General features: G+C 39.2%; 1 protein-coding gene across 1 annotated transcript in view; it reads right to left on the reverse strand.

Moving 5' to 3' along the window:
• Positions 1 to 1,742: 1,742 nt before the first annotated feature.
• Positions 1,743 to 6,807, reverse strand: part of VTI1A (vesicle transport through interaction with t-SNAREs 1A) — a 352,105-nt gene continuing 347,040 nt past the window's right edge. Inside the window, exon 8 of the mRNA XM_006277966.4 lies at positions 1,743 to 6,807. This exon is cut by the window's right edge and continues 5,859 nt beyond it. The gene's annotated coding sequence lies outside the window, so the exon portion shown is untranslated.

A 6,807-nucleotide genomic window follows, 5' to 3' on the forward strand; every position in this document is an offset into this window, starting at 1 on the left:
ATATTAAAAAAACCTCACCTATTCAAAACCCTAAAAACCATCCATCTACTATTAAACTAAAGAATCCCATCTCCACCATGTCTCAACTCTCCCAACCGCACCCTGAGCCAATCTCCTCCCTAAGAAAAAAGTTGGGGGAAGGATGGGGAAGAGAAATCCAAAACCCTGATGGTCTTTGCAGCATGCCCAGGTTAAGCTATGATTCACTAACGAATACGGTTCTCCAGGGAACAATCCCACATCAGTGGGGGGATGGACAATCGAATAGGTTTCTTCCATAGCTAAATTTTATAATGGCATAACTTTCAGCGGGGAGCATGCAATCACTCTTTGTATAAGCAGCAAGAAGAGGAAAGGATGTGTTTAATGGCCAAAATTAGTTTCTGTACATTGGTTTTCCCAAACCATTGTGCAATCTGTGCAACCTAAGTACAAGACTTTTTTTGATTTTAAAACTGGTACACATCAAATACACCCATCCCCCCCATCACAAGAAAATTCTTGCCACATGCTTCTGTCCTCCAGACTTACATAGCATTTTATTGTGTGGAACACATCAAAAGGGCTTGGATCCCTTGTAAAAGTTTTACAGCAAAATCATTGAAGAGCAGTACAACTTTTTTTTTATTCAAAACTAGAACCAATATTCTGGATTCCCACACTTTGGTGTGGACTCAGAAAGCGCAGTGCTTTTCTGTACGGTACAGCAGAAAATACAGACCTTGTATAATTAGAATTGCAGTCATGGCCTGTGGGATCTAGTGATTTGGACATATTTTATTTAACCAGCTTAGTAAAAGGTAATATTCAGCAGCTGTGATCTATAGCAGAATTACAATTTTCAGGGTCAAGGAGGGATTTTGATATTAGGAGGTTGGGCAGAATTGCTGTAAAATCTCATGAGCTGTCGTTAAAAATAAATGAGAAAATAGGTTATCCAAGAGTCATTGTAAGGGAAAAATCAATAGGCAGTGTCTATTCACTTGGGCTATCAAAATCCTTGAAATTTGAACAAAAGTTTCACGTTTAGTGTGCTGTAGGTTTTGAAATGTAAGTGGTGAATGCTCAGAGGGTACAAATTCATTGTGCTGTGCATTCAAACAAGAAGAAAACCTTCTGAAGTTTTGGAGTTCCCTATTAAGATAGTCCAGTATCTTAGGCACTAAATTAGACATGTAAAACATTTGCCAGTGAAACTTCAGAAGCAATTTTACCTAAGTGATGACAAATACACTCTTGAAAATATATTACAGTTTTTAATCTCGTCCTGGTTCTCCGGGATCCCTCCCTCCCTCGTTTGGTTTACAACTGAAGCAGAGAAGAGGGGGAGCCCTGGAGCCCTGACAGCATTAAGCAAGCTCATCCTGCCCACCGAGAAGCAGCAAACGGTGAAGATTGAAAATGAACATTATTGATAACTTTGAACTGTGCACATAATTGATATGGAAAGGGAATATCATTCTCATTCAGAAACAATTAACTTTCCCCTCCAACACAGTAGTTCAAAGCAACCTCGGCCTTTTAAATATGAATGAGTATAAGTTCAGAATATGCAACTATTAGCTATTGCAATATACACAAACGGAGAAGCAGGAATGAATGTTTTAGAAATGTCCATGGAACCACCGAACTGAAAAGTATCACAAACGAATGTTGGGTGCAGATTCCTCGCTACATATTGGAAATGTGTCTTGGCTCCAAAACAATTAGAAGAGGGGAAAAACGAGACAGGCAATAATAAACACGTTTGGAATGCATATTTTATTTGATATAATAATTAATATACTCCACAGGTCCAGTTCATGATTAGTTCAAGAAAGACAACTTATACATACAGTATATAGAAGAACTTAGTAGACAATACACAATGCAAATGGACATCCTTAAATAAATTAGCTCAAAGCACAGCAGTTCGGAGGAACTAAATATTCTTTTGCCATTAAACTGCAAAAGCCTAGCAGATTGGTACTTTATTTTAATTTTGGAAGGTGCATATTCAATGGAATATGAAATTGAGCTTATATGAACCCATCAACTCTGTGCTTTGAGGCCATTACACTTGGACTGGCATAAGCGATCAGAAACTAGTCTATACCCATAACAAAACAGGAGTTTGGGACTCACAGACTGGTTTAAAAATGCTGGAGCCCGGTGTGAGATCCCTCCACCCCACCAAAAGGTGAACGTGTGCCCCATTCACTCCTGTTCTACGCTCTGCCTCTTATAGAAAACAGCATAACTTAGATCAATTCCACCTTGGCTTTCTGAATATCTGTACCTAGCCTAAGGGTCTATTTTAACTGTAAGATGAGAAACTGCATTATTTTCTCAGGTTTACAAAGTACATTTTTTTTAAAACAGCGTAAAAATGATTTTGAGCATTTCTTATGACACCCACAGCCTAAGTGATCCAGATAATGTAATCTAACCATCATTAGAAACCATGAAATTACAATTCCTCCGGGATGGATATTTATCTCTCTGTTACATACAGAAAGGCGATTAATTAGCAGCTCTTTCAGTGTTTAACATTACTGTGCACCAGGGCTGATTAAAATCTAACTGCAGAACAGCTATCATAGCTAGCAAAAAATCCAGGGAAAGTTTAGCTGGGGCAAATAGAAGCTGGTTAGGTAGAAAAGTTTCTTTAAAAAAGAAGATACAATACCATCTTAGACGCAGAGACCTTTGAAGGCCAAAAAGCCAAGCTTCCTCCTAACTTCCATTGCATGCTAAAATCATTACAGAGTTGTATAACAACCTCAATACACAACAAACTATATCCACTATTTTGGGATGGTAGTCCTATTAGCAAAATAGCCAGCAATTTTATAGGCATGAATACAGCTTACATACAGACTGAGCTCTATAGTATTATTGTGAACTACTTACTCCAAAGTGTTTTCTAGGTCAAGCAGCTGTAGCTATACACTGGCACATGCAACATAGCATATATGCACCAAGGACCAAATTCATAGCTCTTCTATTGTAACTTCACTAGCTTATGTGGAATTAAAGCACACATATGCAATTGTCCAGTGCCTGGATGTGGAGAAATTTCACCCCCAAGATTTTCACAAGTGACGGGAAAATTTGGATACCTTGACTTTTTCCATGAACAACTTGAGATGCTTTTAAGATGACTGATTTTCAGAGAGTCGATACTCTGCAGTTTTGGAAAACAGCTCAAGTGTTTTGAGACAGGCAGCTGAAACGTGGAGGTATGCAAAATCAGTAATGGCTTTTAAAAATGGCTTTTAATACTTCAGAGGCATTGGACTAATGTAAGCATGTTTGGTCTAAGTGAGTAGGATGAAGGAATTTTAAAATAAAATCAGTATCCCTTAGGGAATTTTAGATTTTTGTATCTATTTATCTGTACTAGAAAATCAAAAGGTCAGATTGGTTAATGTGAACTCCAAAGCTGATTTGGGGGATTCCATTAAAAAAAATCCAAATCTACTTCAGCAGATGTTTCTGAAGTTTCTCTCAGGACTGATCACACCCAGCTGCATTGCACAGGCCCCTGTTTTGCTGTGGATAAATACTGTAGGAGAACTAAAGACTGGAGACCTTGTGAACAGAAGTGAATATAGTGGGGGAAGGACACTTTACCCCGCATTCTCGATCCCCAAGAGCTGAGCCATTGATTGTTAATCTCCTTTTTGCGGCATGTATTGTGTAGATGCTGCTCTCTTCTGGCTGCCTATACAAATTTTAATATTCAAAATATGAATTAAAAAGTGAAATAAAAGGCTGAGCGGAAATCAAACATGGCTTTACAATGCTGAGGGTAATGGAGTCCTCTTCATGGTCTTATGGTGACCCTCACTCCAGTGTTTCACAGGTCAGCACTAACACTAAACTAAATAGGAACTCTTTTAAAAGTCCCTTAACACTTTCTGGTACACCTAATGCAGTTTTGGGATGCTCAGGGTGGATGTTTGATGGCACGGAGGCAGCATTTATTTATCAAGTTAGCAATAAGCAACCATTTGTTGAAGACGTGCACAAGACATGTTTAATGGGGGAAATGACACTGGAAAAATCAAATGAATTTGTGCACTTAGCCATATTATTTCCTTTCACTAATAGTATGACCAACAGCAGATGTAACAAGAAAAGCTAAGGTCCCGCATAGGTGGCGTCAGGAAAAACCCCCCCACACCGTCATGGACATCCAGACCGCTGTAAACAAGATCCAAATCTTTGACTCCCTCTTGTGCAGCCGGCAGGCATAAATAGCTGAACACAACGTTAAATAAATCAAGTCTCCTATATAGCAGTATGAAGGGGAAAGAAAACATTTAATACAGCATTTCAAAATGGACAAGACATCTTTGGCCTGGGTCACGCAAGTCCTTGCTCCATTTTTACCCATTCAAAACCCCTATAGGCTTTAACAGAAGCGAGGACTTCAGAGTTTGGCAGTGTGAAAATAGGAATCAGCTAGCACTGAACAATGCCTGTGCCATTTATCATCTTTCATTTCCTGAAGTCTGTTTTATAGGTAAAATTTACCCCAGTTTAGATGGCCAACAGAGGGCTAAGACAGGTACCACTTAGACTACGTGGAGAAAGTAGCACACAGGGTTTGTGTTGTAGTTATCTGCACGAGAAGAATTTCACCCGAGTGTGCGCTCGGGTGAAATAGCGCTCCGACACTAGGCGCGTGTGACATTCGTGGGCTTCTGCCACTTGAGGGGGGGGTAACCCAGGCCTCGTGGTTTCTGTAGGACTTGCAGGGATATCTGTTCCAAGTCATTAAGAATTATGCTAAGAAGTTACAGCAATAGCACTTCAACAGAGTATCCAGTGGGAGCTTCCGAAACCGGAGGAAAAGCCAACAAGTTTCAATGCATTTATCAAAGCACTTCAAGACAGATGAAACAACGTACATGCCTAGCAAAGAGCGTCCATCTTTCTGGGTGTCCAGAGCATTTCGGTAAATAAAAAACTGTTTAAAAGAAAAAAGTCAATCCAACAGAATTTGTTTTAGCTTTTGCCAACACTTTTACCCAACACAACCCTCCCACATGTAATACTGTAGTGTGTACATTTATTTTTATACACATGCACACATATACACATATATATGTGTGTGTGCGTATATACATATACATACGTACCTATATACACACACATATACATACATACATATATATATACACATATACAGTATATAATTTATATATTGTTTTGTAATTTTTGGATTAAATATGCCACTGTATGTATAAAAGGCTATTCTTTTTTTTTCCCCCCTCCTTGTTTTTGTTAGTATTTATTTCAGTGAAGTTAGTTTATATGCAACTTTTCTGCAGCAGGAACAGAGAGAGAGAGAGAGGGAATGCTTTGAGCAAAATCTAGGCTGCGCATATTGCATAATATTTTCAAAAGCACCAAAGTGACTTTTGAAAATAGGACTTAGGCCAACTTTTGAAATTTAGCTCTTAGCTCCCACAGCCAGCAGCATTTTAACCACAGTGAACTGCTTGTACTTGCTCATGCCACCACTTCTTCTTTTAAGCATACCATTCTATGGAAATCACCAAAGGAAATCCAAAGAGGAAAATAAAAAGCCCCAAAGCTTTCAAGAGGTGCCCCAATGCAGGAAGAGATGCAGCACTGTCACGGTTACACCCTTCTTGGCATTTTCATCACCTGGTATTGGATTGTATCCAGGTGGATATTGAGGATTTGTTTGGGTGCAGCATGGGAGACACCCATGTTTTTCCCCTTATGGGAGCACAGAGAAATTGTTGTGTGTGGCTAGATGAGGCTATAATTATCTCAGTAATAAAATCCGATTCTTCATGGTCCTTTACCTCTTGTAGCCAGGTACACTTGTGCAAAAGGGTACAAAACACTACGAGATCAGAAAGGCAGCATTTTACATTAGTGTAAATAAGTAACACCGGGGCAAAGCATTGGAAGATAAAGACCTCTACATCAGTGCTCCCACTGTGATGCCCTTTAAAAAAACAGGGTTACATACAAATACATTATTCAGTAAGGGTAGCAAACTCTGGGAGGGGGGGAAGGGACCACTTTTTCTTTTTTCCATGTGGACAGTGTCTAGTCCAATGGGGCTACATGCCTGACAGAGCTTCCATTTCAATATAAAGAATAAAAGAAAATGCATAAATGTAAGAATAAATACAGCTAAAAAGTTGCATGTGTGTGATGTCCACTCCAAGACAGTGATCACAGCAGTTTTTTTTACTAGAGACTAAAGTGACTGGACTGGTGGCATAGCTCAATGGCGGAGAAGGCATGGTAGATTTGTACCTTATGGACTAACTAAATCAGAGATGCATAGCGTAAGCTTTGGTAAGCAGCAGCTGACTTCATTAGACGTTGAAGGGAGGAAGCCACAAAGCAGAAACAGATAAAGTACTTGTACTTCAGTACTGGTCCAAAGCTAAGGTAGTTCAAATGACTCTCTGTATTAACGTTAAGCCAAAATGGGGTTATGATGTGAATCTTGGGGTTAAAAAAAAGAAAGCAGTGAAAACTCCCTTCTTTCCCATACAATATAACAACTTTTAAAAACATGTCTTGGGAACAGTTTCAGATATGTAAAACTTCTCCCATTTAACACCCAATAACTGTAGGGTAGGAAGTTGGTCAGCCATGAGACTTCAGAAGTACCTGAATTTCCCGTTAGTGACCACAGCCGATGGGGTGACCCTAGGCACTAGACAAGCTGTACAATCAAAACCTCATGTTGGGTATTTAACATTGCTACTCAAAACTAATATTTCTGTAACAGGGAAAAGCTTAAAAAGGTCTAAGTAGAAGTTAGGC

This window comes from Alligator mississippiensis, chromosome 6, assembly GCF_030867095.1.
Source record: "Alligator mississippiensis isolate rAllMis1 chromosome 6, rAllMis1, whole genome shotgun sequence".
Classification (NCBI taxonomy): Eukaryota; Metazoa; Chordata; order Crocodylia; family Alligatoridae; genus Alligator; species Alligator mississippiensis.